Below are 23,980 nucleotides of genomic sequence, written 5' to 3' on the forward strand. Positions count from 1 at the left end.
TTGAACTCAGGAAAAACAGAGGTTATCATATTTGGTAACAACATAAACCTCTGGACGCTGGATTGGTGTCCGGAAGAACTGGGATCTCTCCCGGTACCTGCCAAGAATGTAAAGAATCTGGGGATCATAGTGGACAACAGACTCACTTTAGGGGATCAGATAAGTGGGTTTGTCTCTGCAAGTTTTTTTTCTCCACAGAATTCTGAGAAAACTAAAGTTCCTTCTTCCGGAAGACAGCCTTCGGACTGCGGTCACAGCGTTCATCTTGTCCCGATTGGACTATTGCAACAGTCTCTACTTGAACATCCAAAAAAGTTACATGAACATACTTCTAATTGTGCAAAATGCCACAGCTAGGCTGTTGACGGGTACACATAGGTTTGTTTCGGTCAAGAGTGGACTTAGACATCTCCACTGGCTCCCAGTAAAACAACTGGCACAATTTAAGGCCCTCTGCATGGTCTTTAAGGCACTTAAGGGTGTAGGCCCTGATAATTTGAATCAACGGTTCCAATGGTACGTCCCGAGAAGAACTATGCATTCGATGGAAGCTAAACTAGTGACTGTTCCCCCAGTTAAAAAAGCTAGCTGGGGCGGCAGGAGCTTCATCACATGTGCCGCTAAAGATTGGAACAATCTACCTTTTCACCTTAGAAATGCAACCAAGCTCCTTTCTTTCAGGAAAGGGCTGAAAACCTGGCTTTTCACTGCACAGTCACTCACCCTACAGTAACCATGTAGGCAATGCTCAGTGCCAGGACACCCTAGAGTAACAGCCGCGCTTTAGAAATCATAATAACTTAACATGCCTTGAATAACTGCAACTGGGCAGATTATGAGGATACGGAATTAGCCGCCGTAGAGTTCTCCTCTTGGCTTACTTCAGCCATTAATACTGTGATCCCCTTGAAGCAAACCTACCTGGGAAGGAGGATGCCTACCTCCACATGGTTTGTCAGTGAGACTTAGATTGCTGCAACAGGCCTGTCATCCTCAAGAACGGACCTGACGGAAATACTATGATCTTCATGAAAGAGTCGGATATAAAGCTATTCTGGCTGAATATGAAGTCGCTAACAGGGAAGAGAAATATTTTTATTGCCCAATAAGCTGGGAACAGCTAAATCATCTAGAGATCTTTTTAACTTTGTTAATCTACTCTCCGCACCCTCAGCGCCTTCTAGCATAGAGGGTTTCCAGGATTTTTGCAATCGAACAGCAAATTTCTTGCACATTATAATTCTTAATATCTATGAAGAATTTGCCTTAACTCTCAGTCCTCCACTTCCTCCCAATTGGAAATTCATGCTGAGTTTAGTCTATTATAGATCAGAAAGAGCCAGAGAGCTACCTTTTCTTGTTTTAACCCTCTCACACATGAACTGGCATTGCTTTATCTCCTCGGCATAAAATAAGGTTTTCCTCTTGAACCTTGTTCTCCCAAAATCCTGCAGCTAGGATCTAATATCATAGTCCCACATCTTACAGCAACGCTGAATAAAGCTATTACTTCTGGCTGCTACCCTCAATTTTGGAAAAAAGCTGCTGTTAAGTCTCTTCTTAAAAAATCTAATCTAGGCCCCTCTGACTTAAAAAAGTATCAGCCTATCTTCCTGCTGCCTAAACCCACCAAAGGTTTGGAAAAACAAATGAACGCCGAACTGATGGCTCATATGGAACAACTGCAAAAAGAAGAGATGATGGATGTAATGCTGAACAAATCAAACATTCACCCCCAGTCACAGATCAAAGTTAAATCCATCTTTTTTTGCACGCCACACCATTCTAGTTTAAACCCAGTCATATGCAAATCAGTCCTTCCAGAACCAGAAACAAGCATCCTGGGACCAGTTTCGGAGTATCACACCTCATCAGCCAGGCTAGCTTGAATCTGGTGGTGTAGCGAATATGGGACCAATGTCTGGGCGTACCCTTTCCACTTCCCACAAGATGCACATCGAATCTACCACCTCCTCTTACTCCCCGAATGCTGCCTGCATCAATGGCACCACAAAAGAAATATATCCAGGCTACTATTACGGGCATGCTTAGGCAGGAGGAGCCCTATGAACGTAACCACCCAATGCCATGTTTGTATAACAGGAAGCTAGCTAAAATGTTAGTGCTTGATCTCCTTTTTTCTTTTGTAGAAGGAGTGGGATTTTTAGAATCTGTGGTGGCTACCCAAAATGGAAAGTTACCAGCTGGACCAATTTTGCCAGAGTTGTTGTTCCAGCTTTCTTTCACAATGTGCTCCAATTGGTTGGACAAGCTTTGCAGCAGACTGATGTTTACGCTACCACCTGCTGACAGACATGTAGACCAGTTGTCAAGCCACTGTTTACATGTGTATCACTGCACACTGGATCTCTTTTGTGGGGGTTAGGCAAAAGCTATCTGCAGGTCATGGTGCAGAAGAAACAATTAAGGATGTTCGGCAGCATGCAACAGTCGCCATGTTTGCCATGTACAAATTCCATACAGCTGCAAATATCTTGGAAGACTTTAACATCAAGGAGTTTGAACAGCTGCGGCCCACAGGTCTCAGAATTGGATTTATTTCCACAAACAATGGCAGTAATATAGTTAAGGCCATGGAAGTTGTTGGCTATTTCAGGGTCCTATGTTTGGAACATTCCTCCACCTGATTGTGTAGGGCTTCCTCCTAGTTATTAACATACTGACCTCCTGCAAAAGAACCTGCACTCATTTCAGTGATTCTTATAAAGCTCATAAAGCTCTGAAGCAGTTGAGGATCATTAAGTGTGCCAGTAGAGTACCAATTAAAACTCTCATAAAGGAGGTGCCATCACTTTGGATCTCAACAAATTTGTACATGTTGCAACGTTTGATTGACCGGTACAAACAAATCAATGACAATGTCGTTCAAAGAGGAGGGGATGCAACTGGGAAAAGCATGACCATGGAGGTGGACGAATGGGGCCTAGTCAAATGCCTGATACATATGCAACTTCCTTTTGAGGTTTTCACACAGGAAGTCGGCAAGGAGGACAGCATGATGGGCCAAGCTATCCATTTGTTGCATCTGCTACAGCACCAGTTAAAACAGGTACCTGAAAGGTTCCCAGATACGCAGAAGCGCATGCTTTGGTTGAGAGGTGAATTCTTTGCTTGGCTGTTAATCCAAGGCGGCAGAGAGGCATTGTGTCATTCAAAGAGTACATCTGTGCAACAATACTTGATCTATGGTAGAAAAAAATACTAGCCACTTTCATTCCTTTTTCAGAACGGGATGTTTCCCAATATACAATGTGGGCTGTTAAGCAAGCCAGGGACCTGGAAGAAGAATGACTAGAAATTAGAGTCCCACTCCTGGGTAAAAAGTTCTGGGGGCCTTCAACTTCCAGAGAGGGCAGTCCTGTTGTCTCACAGCAGTCAACACCAGCAACACGAACACAAGCAGCAACCACAACAACAGGAACAGAAGAATCAACTCAAGGCACTGAATTGGCTTGGTTTCAATTGGCAGGTCTAAAGTCGAGAGCAGAGGCAAATGTAAAACAGGTTGAGCAAGTGGCCACATTAATTCACATTCAGACGATGTTCCATGACTATCTGCCTGACCCAAGACAGGTCTATGTGGATCAAAACATATTTGTTTTTTGGTATGGGAAGATGCACCAATGGCCAGAGCTCAGCAGGTTAGCAATAAGGTACCTGGCTTGTCCAGTAGCCAGTGTGTCTGCTAAGCGTGTGTTCAGTGAATGCTGGCACAGTTGTCACAGTGAGAAGGACCAGTCTCTTGCCTCCAAATGTGGAGAGATTGACCATGATCAAAATGAACCAACACTTCATACCACACAATTATACTGTTTCTGAAATACAACAGGAGCAGAAGGAGGATCAGGGTGATTGGTCAAATTGTGTTAGCTGACCAACTTCTGGGTGAACCATCCGACTTTGAGGAATAACTCTATTTCCCTGACTGAGTAGGCCACCACAGAACTTTTTAAGTACTTACTGTTGAACTGTTTTGAAAAGGGTGTAGCTAGTTGAACATTATGTTAGTGCCTGACCTATGTAGCCCCACCACTTTTAGGCACATGTATGGCTGGATTGTAGTTGGACCAGTGTGCAGTGAAGAAGCCCCCCCATTCCCTTCAGAACATTGGTGATAATACCTGCCTCCCTCCAATGCCTATCTCTCTTTGTATATCACCTACCAAGGATGCCCCAGAAGATCATTTCAATTGCAAGTCTGCCACATTCAATGTGTTGCTTTCATCAAAGAGGAAATACAATTGTCTACCTACCACCAGGCTTGGATTAGAACAGGTAACTGTTGCACTAATGAGTGATATATTATTGAGTGATTGTGAGTGATGATTGATGATTCATGTGGTGACGGACAGTGAGGGAGGGTGTCCAACTAATTTGTTAACTTGATTCTGATGATCTGCAATGTTTGGGGCCTGATTGGTAGTCATTTTTTCCTGAAGTTTATTGTCACTTTCACACTTAGCGGGATTTACGTGCAGGGTCCTCTGTTTCTCCTCTTGTTCTTCAACATGAGTGCACTATAGGTCTATCTCGTTTGGGTCAGGATGGTGTTGGATTGATTTGTTACTCAGAGTTCGGAGGGGGATGGAATGACTCAGGGCGGGACTTTCTCAACAGCCAAAAGAAGCAAGTTATCAACTTCAAAGGGAAACCATGTTGATGATGACTCTGAAGCCTACTCAGCTCTGTGGACCGGACGAAGGTGCATTGATTTGGGAAATGCTACTGAGTGTGGATGTTGGCTCAAATCTGAAACATCTCTTATGTGGTTGTGGTCGGGGGCCCTCATTGCTTGTAACTGGAGACAGACTTGTGATGCCACATCATCACATGGTGCACATACTCAACTTAATATTATGATGACATTTGTGAGCTTGGTCAACCCGGTACATGCAGCTGCTTGTACGTGATTGGTTGTAAATTTCTCTCACTATTCAGTTAATCGATCGCACATGAGTCATAAAATGAATGATTGTACCAGCCTATGCTCTTGCTCTGCCTCTGAGTCTTTTTGGTACACTCCATAACACTCCGGCATACCATACCGGACTGGTTTAGCCAGGCACACAAGACAGACATACCGAGAAGAATGCAGATGCACCAGCCAATTTGGCAATACAATATCATTTTTCTTTTAACAATCATCATGTTTTAGAACTGTTGGGTTCACTTTACTCCTCCATAATTTTTATTTTTCACATCTACATGACAGAACATTTATATATATTAGAACTTGGGTCACTGGGGATGAAGGACTGTTTGCAATTCATTTAACTGAATAGTGTAATTTCCTAATTTCCTTCCACAACAGATTGATGAAAATGTGCTGCTTATCACCCTGATGAATGTTGGTGTTGTATAGTCTTTGTTTTTATCACACCTTTACCCAAATCCTCTTTGCCATCCATTCATCAAATACCTAACCCTCTTCCCCTGGGCTGTGTGGTTTATTGAGGTATGATTTAATTTACCCCATTAATGGATCACACGCTTGGTGGTGCAGATTTGGTAAAAGTCACATAAACTCATTGCAGGATCTTCAATTACCTGAGCAATAGACCACATCAGCCCCACTTACCCACCCACGCATAAAAGGGTTTAAATTTAGGATATATAACACCATTGGTCACCTTTCCAGTCTTGACTCTGAGTCTACTTCTCCTGACTCGAGTATTTTGTAACTTCAGTTTAAATTAAATACTAGCTCCCCACTGTTCAGCAGAAGATACTATTGCTAGTTATTGTAATAATATCAGATATTCTTTGTTGTGTCATGATGGTGGTAGCCTAGCCTCAGTCTTTGTAATGCTATGATATAAATATAACCCACTACTACTTCTGTGTTTTTCTTTCAATTTACTTGCTGTGATGGATAACCCTTTTGATTAATCCTACAGTTGGAGCTTACCTAGGTGGGAGTGGGACCTCGCTTGTGATACCTTCCCTGTTAGTGCACTAGCCTGCTACTACTACCACCACAATTTTGAAGGCACCATGGTAAAATCCTGCTGTAAGGTTTTGGAAGATTGATAGAGGTTGATAGAGGTAGCAACCATCAATTCATCTATTCAGGTAAGAGAACTATGGATTGAAGTGAATTTGTTTAGTTAGTAAGTAACTGACTTCTACTGCAGATAAGTCATTTCTTGTCTCTTTAGGTTTTTGTAGGCAATATAGGTAATGGCAGCATACCCCACTAATGTTCAATATAGTTTCCAAGGGTAATAGGACAACCTTATACAACCATAACTAACTAGTATACACTGATTTTTTTTTTTTTTAAACAGACTGCAGGTAAAGACAGCAGTGAAAAGTAAAACACAAAAAAACACTTCAGGCATCAAGTATTGGAATATTTTTCCCTTTACTTTTTAACAACAAAACCCACCATCTCCATCCACCCCTCTCCCCAAACAACAAATTATCACCGAATCAAAGTCCAAATAAGAGTCCAAAACAAAGTCCACAATTGCCCCAACTGCCCTTCCCAATGACTACCTTCTCCACCTAAAACAAAAGTCCCTCTCACCAAACCAAAAAATAAAAAATGTGCACAGAAGAGGGCATTATCGATGCAGGTTCGGAGTGTTTCCTGTTGTTCCTCGAGGCGTGCCATCTGACTACAACGCTGCACCAGCTTCCTCAGCACCCAGCACTAGAACTGGCAGTCTTGGAGGGAGGGGGGCAGCAGTGTTGGTTTGGGTGGTTGCCAGCTGCTGGTGGTGCTGTTAATGTTGTTGCTGGGAGGATCGAAGCACTGGCAGCTGGCTATAGGATCGGGGGGCAGGGGCAGTGGCAGATGCTGTTGAAACTCAGCCTCCTCCTCCTCAACAGCCACTAGCCGATGTTATTCAGCCTGAATGGCCTTCAACCTCTTCTGCTGTAGCCAGGCTGCTACCTCCTGCTGTGTAGGTGGTGATATATTAGCTATATTAAGGAAGACAATTGTAAATAATGCTATGTGCAAAAACGTGTTTAAAGTGGAACAGTAGTAGTACATTGCTGGTCCTCTGGGGCCCTTGGAATTTGATGTGAGTAGGAGAGTCACATGGCCATCTTGTACCCACACGTGCCTCACATAAAATCACTGACTGGCTGAAAGGAATTAAGGCAGAATAACACCAGATTTAAAAAAAGAGTATTATTTTTTCATTTAAAAAATTTACTAGTAAAAAACTAAACAGACACTTTGTGTGGAAAAATAAAAATGAATTGCCTCTCATTAATGAGTAAGGATGTCTGCACTAGGGAGTACAAGTATTCTTGTTGTGATAAATTAATGGACCCACACTAGCTACTGCTTTGGGTACTTTGCTTCTCTCTGCAGTCTGCAGCTGGGGCAGCTGTAATGGACAATTATGTTATTTTAATTCCAATGGCCCTGCTCTTCTCCAAATGCCTTTCAATTGTACCCTAACTCCGAACAGGCAGTTGAATAATAATGATACTATATCACAAATCTCACATTTACAATGCAAATATCCTGTCTCCCGTATGTTGACAATGGGAAAAATGATGCACTGCAGTAGAGGGAAAGAAAGGGGATATGGATTATATTTGGCATGTTTGTCACAGAGTATCCCATCCACAAAACTCAAAATCAGACACTTAGTCCCACTTTACTCTCTGGCCTCGCCCTTCATCACAAATTATTTTCAACAAATACATTCAATTGGCAATAAGGAAAGGAAATGTATCTTACTCTAATGCCGGATAAGTTAGAGGGGTTAAGCCAGGTAGGTAGACATTTTGCTATAGAATAACGTGATGTCACTGATCATCATCATGTGCCTAAGCTTCGGCATAGTCAATCATTGTGTAGTTGATGAATGTCAAAAGAGAATCATTTGAAAAGGCTTAAATCCATTATGGAAGCCATAAAATATATAAATCAGTTGGACAGAAAAATGTGGCACATGCCAAGAATGGATTTTTTTATTTTTTGGAAGCCTGGGTAAGAACTTAGGAAAGAATAAAGGAGTGAAGTATTAGGAGGTGTATGATTGGGCATTTGAAGGGAAGGGAAACACAACTTGTTTTCGGTTTACAATGCATTGAAAACTTTGTAAATGCCACATTAACTGAAGTAGATGCGCATTGCACAGCCAAAACGGCCGTGTTGAATAAAATCATGCTGCAGTTAGGTCATGGGTGGTATAATGCCATGGCCAGGTAGGTGATGAATGTTGATGGGTGTGGCACACATCTGCCTCACTTAACAAATAGAGTGAGGATACTAGTAATTTGTAGTGTTGAGCCGAAGTCACAGAGTTGTACTATCCGGAGTTCTGTGGAGTTGCATACAAACTTTGTAGAATTCAATGGAGATCCGCCCACTGGTAGAAACCCCTCCAAAAAAATTGTGAAGAACTCGTAATGCTGACTCTCCATTTGTCAACATGTCGAAATCAAATTAGCATGATAATTTAAAGGAAATGCAATCCAAGGGTTAGGAAGGCACTCTCTTACATAGCAGCCTCAGCCTACGCTGTAAATCAGACCTGCTTCATCTCATTATAGTTGATGACTCTCATTAATGCGTATTAATTGAAGCCTCGCTGCTTCGATTTGCTGATGCACCATGGATTTATGTTCGCTAGTTTGAGGAAACTTTGAAACATGGATCTTTATTCAGTTTAGGAGAAACATAAATCTGTTTAAATACAGAAAATACCATCTTAGTGGTAGATACCATTAAAGGAAACTGTATCAATGACATTTTCTCCTAAATAAGATTTATGACCCCGAGCACGCACCCAATCATAGAAAGTAAGTCAGCCCTTTCGACCAATTTCAGCAGATTTCATTTGAAAATCATTGAGCTGCTGCACTGCATCGTCTGTGTGTGTGTTTATTGTGTTTTCCTTGCTATCTTTCACACAACTGGCATCATAGTGTTCCTCCAAAAAGCAAAAGAGCAGCACAGTTCAAAGCATGAAAAGAAGACATCAAAAGGACTCACCACTAATCTATCACTGGTCCAAGGTCAGTGGATGATGTTGAGAAAAAGAAATCAGTTGAAAACAAAAGTCGGCCGAGCGTCTCAGACCTTTTTGTGACTGAGGGAAGATCAGTGTTTATAAGAAGTCCAGAATAGGCAAACACTTCTGAGGTGAAGAATGGAAGGAGGGGAGGACCTGCGAAGTTCTATCGAACACCTCAAAGATGACAGGATTGCAACCAACAGACTTCCCTACACCCACCTATGTCTACCGCAAGGGTTGCAGAGAAAGCTTTTAACTTCAAGAAAATGTTTAATAAATGGTTAAGAGTGGAATGAGTTTCAGCGTATTGATTTTCCTTACAAAAATATATTGTGTGAGGATGGCGGTATTGAGTGATTTACTGAGTGCAGGGGTGGAGGTGACCAACAATTGAAAACCAGGTTGGGGGTGTTGAGATGATAGGCCTGATTTGAATTAGCACTTCCGGGTTCATCTTCCAAGATGAGAGACCTGCATATTTACTAAAAATGCAATCAGCAGTAATGTGTATGTGGATAAGCCCAGTGGAGATATTTACAGATAATCAGCAGTGCACACTTCAGGCTGGGATAGCCAGTCTGTAGTAGCCTGCCCACAAAATAACCCTCATGCAATTACCAGCAGACCATGCTGTGCACTTGGCAGACCAACGGAGCAAGGGTCACCTTCACTTGGCAGGAAAATATTGACATCCTTCAAACTTATAAATGTTTTGAGTAAAGCATTACCCATCAGCGATAAGAGCTGACTATCTGCAGAGCATAACTGCATTGGCAGAAGGATTATAGAATGCTTTCTTATCATTATAATCTGGGAGCATCTATCACACAAAACCCTGCTTGAAAGTTGAAACGAAAGCTTTAATTTCTTTTCACATCAAGCGCAGCAATAACCCCCTGTATTCAACAAAGTATGTAAACCAGGGCAGGACTTGCCGTAGCGGGCACCGGGCTTTTTGGGGCACTAGGTTGGGGGCCAGTTTTGGGCCCCTGGGGGCCATTTTCTTTTACCGGGGGTCAGCAATATCGCCCCCCTGTAACAAAAGCGACTGAAACTGGCTCTAGCAAACTGCTTGGCTGCACCTCCTCCCCTCATCCCAGGGCTGGGGGCGGCCAAGCAGTTTGCCAGGGCTGGTTTCGGCTCCCAGTCCGGCCCTGATGTAAACAGGTCGAGAATTAAAATACAAATCCTCGAAAGGCTGCAATCGAAGAACACCCTTGCTTTCAGTTTATTTTCAACATTCTCAAGCCTGTGTTATTTTTAACCAAGGTAGAAACAAAAAAATAGTACTGAATAGAAAATGCTCCGCAAACCTGCACACTGACCCAATTACTGTGTGCTTCCAAATTGCTAAGGTGTCTGCGCCATCATTGCTGCTCCCTTTCTCGCGACAGAAAGATGTCTGACTTTTTCAATCAATTTTAGCTTGCCTGTAAAACACAGGCTGCTTGCACCAAGACCTTTGTCCCCCTCTGCTCTCCTTGAAATTCTGCACCTTCGACTTCACCGTCTAAGCAATATAGGCTATTTGTAACACGCCATCAATTACTGGGAAATCAACGGCATTCCAGGAGGAGGGGAATAATCAAATAGACTTTCAGACTGCTAAATGCGGGCTACAAGCAGTAAGGCACACAATGTGTGGACAGGGAATTGGAACGTTGCTAATCCGCGCAGGCAGAGGGATGTGCCAACTCTAAATGTACAGCCAACCAAGGACAATCTACTTAAGGGGGGTATCAAAGGGACGACTATCAGCAGACGACTCAAACAAAGGCAAAGAGAGACTCCAGCCAATCAGCACTTTGTAATTCTTTCTGGCGCACTATGACATGTCACTAGTTACAGCTACCCTTGCACACTAGCATTCCTCCCAATTGCAGATGGCTCCAAAATAGGGGTGGGCATTCCCCCTCCAACTGCCCCCACATCTGATGCACTGGCACAGCCTCTGCCATGGCACTGGTGGTCTGTGTGGCTAGAAAAAAATATTACACATTTTTTATGCCAGATACGCGTCCCCTTATTATATGTTTAACAAAATTCAACCACAATGCATCACTACAGTTTGGTTAGCAGCATCTTCTATAAAAAATATCACTTTAGGCATTTTGTTAGTTGGCAATGTTAGAAAAGCCAGGTAGTCAAGCCAACCAAAATCCTTTTGTAATGGAGGGACAGAGCTATGATGACACAGAGTCATTTAAGTGCAATGAAGGGTGAAATAAATTGGCCAATGAAGAACATATGGTCTTGGTTGGCAAATTAAATGGAATCTCATACTGCTTTCCTACCATGCTGCACTGTCATGGAAACTGCTGGTATAAAATGAATGATATTTGAAAAACTGGTATGCAGTTCCTAAGTGTGGGGGAGAATGTTCAGGTCTGTTAAGAATCAGAAGCGCCCTCACACACCCCGGAGGATGTCATGCTTCATCATTGGGCCTGCTCCTCGTCGGGCCAGAACTGCAATGTATAACGGGCACTCGCGAAGGGGCTCTTTAGTGGAGATCTTTTGTAGATGAAGCCATATGGTGCATGTGGGTGTGTGGACTGGGTAGTGCGGTGAGTGTGCAGTATTGTTTAAAATAGGTCTAGGGCAGCCCTTTATATTAATTTTATTCCTGGGGGGACTAGCCTAACTAAAGACAGGTAGCCCTGACTGGATATAATGGTCCTACAGGGCCTGTGGGGTGCGTGAGGTCGACATGTTTCATGCCAAAGGTAGCCCTTAGCAGGTCTAGTGGCTATCCATCAGGAATGTGTTTGATTCAGAGAAATTAATCTCAACTCTAGCACTACAGCAATGCTGGTTCACAGATTGCCGTGATGTAGTAGTAATCAGCCTTGCAGTTGAACACCAGGTCCAATTGGCCTAGTGATCTGAGACCTGAAAGAGAGTGACAAAAACAAGGGTAAAACAGGGTTAGGGGGTTGCAGCAGCATCATCACAGTGTTTTGTTCATTGGGTGAGCGCTTAAGGGTGTAGCCGTGGTGAAAGGGCTAGTGAATAAAACGAAGAAAGAGCCACCTAGGGATTTGAGGTGTCCCTAATGTGTAGCTACTTGCTATCCCTTGTGAAGTGCCTTGGCATGTATCTAGGAATTAAAAATCGGGAAGATCCCATGAGGTTCGGTACAAATGGTTTCAAGCGGAGGACATCTAATGTCAACATGATAAGGTGGTCCGTTCTGGTATTAACAGACAATCCTTCTATGGTTTGTGCCTATTCACAAAGAATGCCAGCCCAAATTTGCCATTTGATTGAGGAGCCACATATGTGCCACTGTGAGGAGGTTGTGTAACTCGTAAACACTGAAGAGACAAACAGTGACAAAACAACACAACTAGTGGGGTTTAAAGCAACAAGAATCTTTGTCATCTATGTGTGAACATAGTCACGGGCAGAAACCGGGGGTATCCACCTGACCGCTAGTTTTAGCCAAATACAACTGCACATATATAATATGATATTGTCCCAGCTGTGGGCATGGTAATGTACATTGTAAACATTCATAGTGGTAATCAGAGGAGAAAGTCAAGTGCGCGCGTTCTAAGCTTGTTATCAAAGCAAAGCACGGGCTTTCCCACTCACCCCTAAGTTAGTAGGTCTGGATTGACGGGGGCGTTACGGCAGAGCACCTCGTTGCTCCAACCTGTGTAGAAACATGGTATACGCTGGGTGTATAATCAGTACTCAATCGTTGCTTGTATCTTACCGGCAGTTGTTGGTCGCGGACGGGCAGCATGTTCTGAGTGCAAGCATACTCACCGGCCGGCGGCTAGCGACAACTGCCGGTAAGATACAAGCAACGATTGAGTACTGATTATACGCCCAGCGTATACCATGTTTTTCCACAGCTCGGAGCATCGGGATGCTCTGCCATAACACCCCCGTCAATCCAGACCTACTAACTTAGGGGTGAGTGGGAAAGCCCGTGTTTCGCTTTGCATCACACTTAGAAAGCGCGCACTTGACTTTCTCCTCTGATTACCATTACGAATGTTTACAATGTACATTACCATGCCCACAGCTGGGACAATATCATATTATATGTGTACACTTGTATTTGGCTAACCCTAGGGGTCAGGTGAATACCCCCGGTTTCTGCCGTCGACTATGTTCACACATAGATTGCAACAATTCCGGTTGCTTAAAACCCCACTAGTTGTGTTGTTTTGTCACTGTTAGTCTCTTCAGTGTTTATGAGTTATGCATCCTTTGCACTGTGACACCTATGTGGCTCCTCAATGAAATGGCACATTGAGGCTGGCATGCTTTGTGAATAGGCACAAACCATAGAAGGATTTTCCATTAATACCAGAACGGACCACCTTATCATGTTGACATTAGATGTCCTCCACTAGACACCATTTGCACCGAACCACACAGGATCTTCCTGTTTTTTAATTCCTAGATACACACCAAGCCACTTCACAAGGTATAGCAAGTAGCTACGCATTAGGGACACCTCAAATCACTCTGGGCCCGATTCACAGAACTAATCTGAGACAAAATAATAAACTTACTACTTTTGGTATTCACAGAATGCACTTACTACTTTTGGTTAAACTTACTACTTTTGGTTAAACTTACTATTTTTGGTTTAACTTACTACTTTTGGTATTCACAGAAGGCATTTAGTAGTAGTAAACTAACTTTACTACTACTAAATGCCTTCTGTGAATACCAAAAGTAGTAAGTTTAACCAAAAGTAGTAACTTTAACCAAAAATAGTAAGTGCATTCTGTGAATACCAAAAGTAGCAAATTTAGGATTTTGTCTCAGATTAGTTCTGTGAATTGGGCCCTAGGTGTGTCTTTCTCCGTTTTTATTCACTAGCCCTTTCACCACGGCTACACCCTTAAGAGCTCACCCAACGAACAAAAAAACACGATGATGCTGGCGCAACCCCCTAGCCCTGGTCTACCCTTGTTTTTGTCACACTCTTTCAGGTCTCTGATCACTAGGCCAATTGGACCTGGTGTTCAACTGCAAGGCTGGTTACTACTACATCACGCCAATCCTTTAACCAGCATTGCGGTAGTGCTAGAGTTGAGATTAATTTCTCTGAATCAAACACAGCCTGATGACTTGCCACTAGACCTGCTAGGGTCTACCTTTGGCATGAAACATGTCGACCTCACGCACCACACAGGCCCAGTAGGGCCATTATATCCAGTCAGAGCTACCTGCCTTTAGTTAGGCTAGTGCCCCCCAGGAACAAAATTAGTATAAAGGACTGCCCTAGTCCTCTTTTAAACAATACTGCACACTCATCGCACTACCCAGTCCACACACGCACATGCACCAAACAGCTTCATCTACAAAAGATCTCCGCTAAAGAGCCCCTTCGTGGATGCCCGTCGGACATTGCAGCGCCGGCCTGATGAGGAGCAGGCCCAAAGATGAAGCATGACATATTCCGGGGTGTGTGAGGGCACTACTAACAGGCCTGAACACTCTCCCCCACACTTAGCAACTGCATACCAGTTTTTCAAATACACAACTTAGGAGTACGTGTGCAGGACATGATTAAAAAGCTCCTGGTAGAAATAAAATGAATGATAACACAACAAAACATTGTGGGGGTTCACCATGCCCATGGGCACTTTCTCGTTTTACAGTTTGAGCATGAGGAAGAAGAATTAAAGCCTTCTCAACAAACAGTCGCACAGAAAAATGGCTTGCTTGATCCCGCAATCTTCATACTAGAGTACCTAAAATCTGTTTTCCTAGTCTTAGATTACCAGACAACAAAATATATAAGGGGGAAGGGAAAGCTCACTAACTAAGCAGAAGAAAGCTATAGACTACAAGTACAGGGAGAAGGAAGTCAGCTACAGAAACATGAAATATAGAAAAAAGGATAATGGAGGGATGACAATAATTTAACAAACATTAGATAGGAGAGAAGTTGAAAAGAAGAAGACAGTATAAAAAAAGAATAAACAATGCAATATTATTCTAATAGTGATGAGAGGCAAAAGTTAGGAAAATTATGACAATAATAATAATAATACAATAATAATAATAATAATAATAATGATAATAATAATTACAGGGCTTACTCGGGCCAGCAGAGCCATTGGTTGTGGTTGCGCTGCTGGTGGTGTTACTTGCACCCACCGCGGCACTGGTGATGGCAGTCCCATGCTGCCCCACCGTCTTGAACTTGGATGATGATGTAAGAAATAAAGATGATAAAAAAAAAGAAAATAGTGGTACAGTTAATCTAGCAAAAAATATTTTTACAGTCAAAAGCAAACAAAGTAGCTTTGTAATTTTCTAAATCAGATTGCCTATAGTACTAGTATTGAGTTCAGTTGATCTATTCCTAATTTCCTGAATTAAAGCCCTATTTCTAAATTCCTAAACTACATTTGCAACTACTAATGCTTTTCAACAAATGATGTTTGCTTCTCAACCCCCTTCGAGGGGCCAACTCAGTCTCCCTTTTCAATGTATAGATGAATAATATTACTATACATCACTAGATGAGGACTGTTGAGCTACAAAAAAAGGCACAGGTAGCGCTAACTCACTGATAGTACTATTACCCCAATCTCAGTGACAGGACAGAGGAGTCTGCATTACATCTTAAGTAATCAGCACAAGCGAGCACTGACCTACAATTAGAAAGCCGAGCACCTGGTAAACTCAAACTGGATCACATAATATTCATAACGTAAACTTATCTTACCTCTGAGTGTGATCAACCTGCTATCTGAAAAAAAGATGTTAGCATTGTAGAACATAACTGTTAGAAACAGGTTTCCTAGTTGGCTAGGGTATGTACCTAAGCCAGGCAGAATCCACCACTCTAGTCATGATAAGGGGATTACACGTCTAAAATAACCCCTGCTCATACCCTGGGTAGCTTGGCACAAGCAGTCAGGCTTATCTCGGGGAGAGTGTGTTAAGCATTTGCACATGACAAACAGTAATATAATGAAAACCCTACAAAAGGACACCACATCAGTTTTAGAAAAATATCCAATATTTATCTGTACAAAACAAGACTAAAACGAAAACGATCCAACATACAATGATCAAATTGCAAATAATGCAAAAATTAGGAGTTTATATATAGTTCCTTGCAATTGAAAGCTCCATCTGGGGCTATCGCGGTGTTGTGAACACCCAAATCAAATGTTCCCAACTGACAACTGTAGTATACGTCCATGCAGTCACTTCACACCACCCTCACTCCCGGTCCTGATGAAACGCCAAGGATCCTCCAGACCAAAATAGGCGTGAAACATGTCGACCACAGCATAGTTACCCGGAAACATTGCGTCTTTACTGGTAACTCGACGAGGAGCAACCGCCCGATGATGAAGCATGACATCCCTTGGGGTGTGTGAGGGCAACAAGAGACAATTTGTGTCTCCCCCACCTCAATCACCAAGTCCCTGACCTAGTACATTTAGCTGTCCTACCCCTCACCTTGTGTAGTGTAGGTTGTCTCTTTACAATACTCACTACAGAGCAGTGCCCCCCTTTTTGATTACCTCATTGTCTTTGTGGAGCACAGGCACTGGACCATTAACAGGCTCCTGGTCCCCCCCTCTCTATTTTGATTTAGGCCTTCTGCATCTGTCAGCTGAGGTACGATTCTTGAAATTGTGTCATGAATGGCGAGCCAATAAAGAGGTTTCCCCATTTGTCTATGTGTTCGTAAATGTTATGCATTTTTGGTCACCAGCATTTATGGGTGTCCTCGAGGGTGAGTTGCCGCAGTTGGCTTCTGGCCATCGAGAGCTGTCGCATATGGTCCAGGGTATGGTGGTCAGGAGCCTGACGCTCGAACTTGGGTCTTGAGGGCAGTAGTTTGCACCATTTCCTCCTTTTCACTTCTATGAGCAAGCACATTTGCCAAACCACATACCGTTGCCTTATCAGCCTCCCACAAAGTGGCCACTGAGCCCACTGGGTCGTTGAGATACCCGGTGTTAAGACGCCAGATGGGCCCCTGGGCCTGGTCAGTGGTGCCAGTTGAAATAGTAAGGGGGGTATGGTCAGAGATTCCCCCTCTGGAGGGTGGCCATGCAGTCCATCGAGTATACAACTGTAGCTGGTAGTAAGAAAGGGTCATTTTGAAATTCTGTACTGTGTGCTGCGGAGGTATGAGTATATACTTGTTTACAGGGGTACCAGATTCTCCATATGTCACAAAGCACAAGCGTATCCATCCAGCTTGAAAGCTGTCGCGTGTTGGAGCTGCACACTTGAGTGAGGGGACCTGTTGCTTCTAGGTCTGGATTGGACACTGCGTTAAAGTCACAACCAAGGATAGAGACCCCCATTGGCAGATTTGTGAGCAAGGCGGTCAGCGAAGACAATGTCGCTGCAGGTGTATGGTAAGGTAAGTAGACCGAGAGGAAGTTGTAGTGTTGGCCTTCGAGGAGGCTTTCCACCACCACACATCACCATTGAGGGTCTACGTGTCAGTTGATGACTGCCAGATGTAACCCCCTATGTAGCTGAATGGCCATCCATCTGGAGACACGAGTGAACCCTGCATGGAAGACTGTGGTATTCTGTACGTCCTTTAACATTAACGCTTGACTTGTGGCAATGTCATGTCAAAATGTAATGTGCTGCTCGGTTGTGTTTTAGAAGGTTGGAGGTTCCAGTAGAGTTACAAGTTGGTTTTGTTGTGGCTGGCTGGAGTCTCTGATAGCTATGACTTATTAAGCCACTTAAATTATTCCAAGAGCACCTGGAGTCTTTTTCAAGTGGAACTTAACAAACATCCTTTTACACTCATATTGTTGGAGGATGAGACACTGGGTTCCTAGTAAGTGAGTTTCTTGGAGTATGAGAATGGCAGACTGGAAGCGTTTGGTAAATCGTAGGACAGCAGTACATTTAATGTGGTCCAGGAGGCCAGTTACATTTCAGGACATGAATTTACGTGAGGGCATGTCGGACATTTGTGGTGTTGCATGGCAGTGATGGAGCAGGGTTTTGGGAAAAAGAAATACCTGCTTGGATTAAACCCTCGGTAACATTATTAACAGTGTGCCGTGAGAAAATATTTATAAAAATACTAACATTGGGGAATTGCTTTTGTGCATATGTAAAGTAAATGCGCATATTAACGTATGAACTAATGCATAGAACTACGCCGCAACTGCTGTTTTCTCGCTTTTGGAAAAATAAAGACTAATGCTGCTTTGTACACGTAAATAAATATTCGGCTAGGAATAACATGGGATGTGCATGGCTCAGTGCAATGGTTGGATGGTGCGCTTTGAAATTACATTTCATGAAAATAATAAATGTTTGTGTTTTGTTCATCGTAGAGAAACAAGCATGGGCCTATACTTCTGCATGCCAGTATGGTGTTAACTTTTGTAAAACGGGAAAAAAATAAAGAAAACTATGAAATAAGTTCTGAACGAGGAATGGAATTGCAAAGACACAAAGTAACCTTCGTGAAATGCTGACTTACTGCCAAGCTACAGAAGAACAAAAGGCAACTTCCTTATGAGATGGCAGAGTCAAAACAAAGAAAGAGTGAAAGACTTGATACATTCGATACATGTATTGATCTTCAGGAAATACGTGCTAAGATTATGTCCAGAAATGCCTTGTGGGTAAAGGATGTCATTATGTCGAAAGTTTAAACAATAAGCTAGTGAATAAAACGATCACGCTGAGAGTGGTGTGATAGACACCCCCATTCTTAGCCAATGAGAGTTGAAGATTTTATGAATTATGAAACAAATGTGAGAAGGACATTTAGGTTTTAGGTCATAATTGAGATGCTCTGGGAGGTGTGGTTGGTTGGAGAAGTAGGTTCAGCTGGTGTTAGTTAGCGGGAGGTCGTCGCTGTCGTCGGTTTGCTGTTACCAGTTGGAGGCCTACCTCATTTCCTGAATCCTGACTTTATCTTTTCCATTTGACTCTTCTCGAAGGCCTTTCTGCTCTACTTGGCCAGTGCGGTGGTTTCCTGTTTTCCTTGGATTAGTATAATAGTCCGAGTTTCTATAATGTCGTTTTGTCTCTGAAACTTTTCTCCATCCGCTCCTTCAATGCATTATTATTTGATATGAGTTTGCTGTCTCCCATTGCAAATATATGTTCCTAGTGACAAATCGTGTTTTGCATTCATTTCTTAATATTTCGATAAACATTTCTCATTAAGCATACTGAGTCCGTTATTATTTAGCAGTATAGATGAGTACATAATTATTACTATCAATTAGTCAACTACAATATCCATCGCCACAAATGTACTGTAGAGAGAAATGCAGGTTCTAAATGCGTAATTAGTAAGTTGGGTTTAAACTTGAAACACACTGAACCCCAGCGTGAAGGGACAATCTTGGGTATTGTAAATGGGCCTGTTTTTATGAAAATGATCAATCCCTGATCGAACACAGCATCGAGGTGAAACCTTGCAATGAGCACTAGTACAGTACCCATAGAAGGGGGCGGTGCTTGGTGGGTTATGTGTGAGGTGAGGTTCAATACAGATGCTGGATAACACATCGGCGCATGTACCATAAACAGAAGAAAAAACTATACAACAAACCATTCACTTTGACCCCTCCATATTTCTATCCCTCAGCAATATGTCGCCCAAACTGGACTTCAAAGGAGGTAGAGGAAATTCAAAAGGGAATAGAAAAGAGAGAGGGAAGCTCTAGTGAGTACAGGAAGCAGAGTGGACCTACTTCAAGTAGGATACAGTACCAGAGAAAGTCAGGGTAATTTTGACATGCAGTTACCAAGGAGTATGATAAGTCACCTTGGGGCACAACCTCCAACTCTTCATCCCCAAAAGCAGTGGAGGCAGGATCTGGCAAGGGAGTTTCTCCCCCTGGTGCCTGTTCTGGTGAGGCCTCGCTCAGTCGCTCATCATTCCCTGTCACCTCAAGTGAAGGGGGCTCTGTCTCAGAGCTGGAAGAGCCCCTCCGGACATCATAACGGGTGCAATGTTTATAGGAGGCCATCTATCTCTTCTTCTGGAGTTTGGGAAAGCAATTTGTTGTGCTTCTGCATGTCCCGCCACTGGGGCCCACAGGTCTCTTCTCTCCTCAACTCATTCCCAGGTCTGCTCAGAGACTTAAAAAAGTATGATTTCGAAAAAAGAGGACTTTGAGTTTCACCGGGAAAAGGAGCATGTATTGAAGAATGAGTCCCTAGAGTTTTTGCTTAACCTCTGTGAAGGAGCAATGGCATTGTTGGATGGCCCTGGTATAATCAGTAAAGTGCATGATGTCTGCATTTTAGAAATGGAGCTCGGACTGCCTATGTGTCTCCTTGCAGATTGCATCTCTGTCCCGATTCCTGGCAATCAAGAGGTGTGCCAGGGCTCCAGGTGGGGGACACTGGGTGAAGGATCTGTAGGCCTGGTCCACTACAAACCATGGTGAGAGAGCTGAGTCTAGGACCCATGAGCGAAACCAGTCCTCTAGGAATTTTGCAGAGTCTGACGTTTTCCTAGGAATCCCACTATCCGCAGGTTATTGCAGCTGGATTGAATTTTGGCATCCTCTGCCTGCTCTTCTAGGGGCACTGCCGAGGTCAGTAGTCTGTCTACCTGTTATTTCATGCTAGAAACATCATCCTCCACTGAAGACACCTGGTGCTTGGCTTCATTGACTCGGGTGACAACATTTTGGAGATCCTGGCGGAGGAACACAACATCAATCTTGACTTCACCCACCCTCTTTTCTACGGCAGCTTTCAAGTCCTGTATGGCTTTAAGGATGGTGGCCAGATTGGGTTGGCATGCCCTGAAGAGTCCACCACCCCAGAGGACCCCCCTGAGCCCCTGGGTCTCACGGTGCTGTAGTGAAGCGGTCCATCTTGGTCTGGGCCGGGGTACATGGATGGGGTTTTGTCCTTGCCTTCATGAGTGTTAGGGGTCAAGCACAGGCATCAGTGGAGCGCAGAAGACTTTTTCCTTGTCTGCTTACCATTGGGTAGCATGAGTAGCCAGGGTGTAGCATGTGACGAAGACCGTGGGGAGCTGCAGCATGTATGATGAGGTCGATAGCTAATGAAGTCTTTCACTAGCCCGCATGCACTTCAGCAGCACGAGAGGCCTGGTTGCCTCCGGGAGTAGGGCCAGTGCAAGGCAGATCCAAGCATCCGGGATGTAATGCTGGGTGGAGTAGAGGCCTTTTGTTGAAAGGTGAGCCCCACATCAGTGCCCAAGTCCTGGCAGCAAGGCACGTCACACCCGAGGACTCTTCATAACACCTGGCGAAGAAAGGGACCTCCACGCTGCGTGGGTTCACTAAGTCCTCATCACACTGCAGGATAGATCAGTGGAAATCACTGATGGAGCGAGGCCCCTAGGTCCCAGTAATTGACACTGAGGGGTGGGGATCTCAGGGCAGCAGGAGTAGTGCTTCACGCACCTGGATCACAGGTTGGCAATAAAATGCAGGTGGGAGGTAGTGCCCCAGTGGCGGCCCGTCGTAACAGCAAGTAGGCCGCAGTCTCAGAGGGAAGGGGCCCACTGAAACCGACCGCTATTTCTCTGGGGGGTGCAATTTCCCTTCAGCAGCCCCAATGACAGTAAAACTCCCCTGCCATGGACCCCAAGAGCTCCGTGCATGGCAGCAGGCCCAGCAAAGTGTGAGGAGGCAGTCCCGGTCCGGGCTCAGGAGAGGGCCCGACCGTGGTCACACAACACCATTGCAGACTGGATCCACAATCTTTTTCACCCCCAGTGGCCTGCATGAGGTATAGCGGCCGCTGGTCCCAGTAAAAAGGCAATAGTTTCGATGCATGCTGACCGGCTACAAACACTCACCCCTCACTGGTGCAGCAGTATCTCTGTCAGCCTCGTCCTCAGCTGTACAGCACCGGCTGCAGGTTTGGTGAAGGCGAGGGGAGAAAAGCACATCCTTGTCTGTGTCTCAGGACCGGCCAGGACAGTTGGGGAACATTAAGGTGGTCAGGAGCAGCCTCAAGCTGTGACCTTGGCCACATCCCCCTGAGCACAAACACTTTATCAGTGGTCAACAGGGAAAAACTGTACAGAGTCATAATAGACTACAAAAGCGAGTTCAGCAAAGTAAGGCAAAAATCTGGTATGACCGTGCAGAGAGGGACAAGTCCAACAGGATGATCTCCTCGATTCACCCTTTGGAAGATTTTGAGTCATCCATGATATCATCAACACCCTGTGTCACCTTATTATACCCACAGCAAAGATAGACAAAAAGAAAGCACATCATACATTATGTCAGCTGAGATGAGGCTACCATTTGCTCTATAATACTACACTCCTGGAACTCTCCTGAGAGACAACAAAGAAATATTGCCACTTCTCTACCCTGAGTCCATGTGGGCCCAATGATGAGCACATGAATCTCCCCCCTCGTGGCACTCGGGTGTCAATCCCAACTATCCCTAGCAGAAGCATGAAATCTTCTGTTCCTACATTCTTCCTCTAATCGGTAGGGTGGTTTACATAGAAGGACAGACTTGTCATAAGATCTCTTTTGTGTTTCAGACAATTCTGTGTCCATGCGGAGAACCACATGAATCTCACAGATCAAAAGGTTTGGTTTGCCAACGGGGCTGCAACCTTCCATTTAAGTTGCACCCGTTTCTGTAAGATTACTTGGCTTCTCATCCCAAAAGAGTCAGGAAGTAAATCTTTTGTTCCAGTCTTTGAATTTGTAAAGCATTCTTGAGGTATACCCGCATGAGTAGCAGAAGACTTCCGTGTCAGGTTTCATTGCTTCAACTGTGAACTCTTTTAATTCCTGTGTTGTGTCATCAGCATATCCTGCACCACATCTTGCCACATTTTTGCATTATGCACCCAGGACTTTGTATGTCCCACATGCCAAAACCAGAAGGAAGAAGGGAAGTGCACACATTACCCCTGCTTAACAGAGACTACATTGTGCCACTTAAGGTATTCCAGTAAGGCAACTTCGCACCACAGAATCTTCCCTGGATTTATGTGAATAAATACATTTTTAGCAAAAGACACACAGCTGATGTAATGTACTGTAATGTAATGTAAGCTATATTTATATAGCGCACTGTCACCCTTCGGGGATCCTGGCGCTGGGAGAGTACAATGTTGTTATGTGGCACAGTTGGTCAGCCTCCTAAAAGAGAGACATACGGAAAAGAAGATTAAAAAGGGAGGGTACCAGAGTGAACCCGCGAGGTGAATCGGTGGTGCTACATCTAAGTATTACTCCTCCCTCAGGAACAGCCAAGTCTTCAGCTTCTTCCTGAATTGCATTAGGTCTTCACTTAGCCTGATGTCAGTTGGAAGTTCATTCCATAATCGTGAGGCGACAGAGCTAAAAGCTTTCTCTCCTGTCCTAGCTATTTTAAATTTTGTGGTGTTAACCAGATTTGCTGTTGATGAGTGAAGGTTTCTTATGGGGGTATAGCACATGAATTTTCTCTGCAGTGGTCTAGGACCCAGACCGTGTACTGCCTTAAAAACAATGTAGAGAGATTTAAAATGTATCCTCTGCCGAATCGTAAACCAATGAAGATCTCCTAGGGCCAGAGATACAGATGACCTGCGCTGCCTGTTCAAAGCTAGCTTTGCTGCTATTGTTTGCAGCTTCAGTAGCAGGGACTTTGGAACTCCAAGAGACAAGGAGTTACAGTAGTCCAACCTGCTCATAATAACACTCCTCACTACTTGTATTCTGGCTGAAACTGGCAGTAATGGGAGAATTTTTCGTAGAGCTCTAATCAGTGAAAAGCAGGTGCCAACTGTTTTGTTTACTTGTGATTCCAGTTGAAGATTATTATCCATCAATGCCCCCAGATGAACGGAATGCAGAGCAAATCAAACATTCACCCCCAGTCAAGAGATCTGGGTTAAATCCATTGTTCTTTTTCTCACCATGCCATTCACGTTTAGACCCTGCCATATGCAAATCAGTCTTAACCATGTGCCTCATTGGAACAGTCCAGACCGAACTTCCATGCCAGGTCCTTCCTGTACCACAAACAAGCAT

The sequence above is a fragment of the Triturus cristatus genome, chromosome 4_1 (genome assembly GCF_964204655.1).
Source record: "Triturus cristatus chromosome 4_1, aTriCri1.1, whole genome shotgun sequence".
Taxonomy (NCBI): domain Eukaryota; kingdom Metazoa; phylum Chordata; class Amphibia; order Caudata; family Salamandridae; genus Triturus; species Triturus cristatus.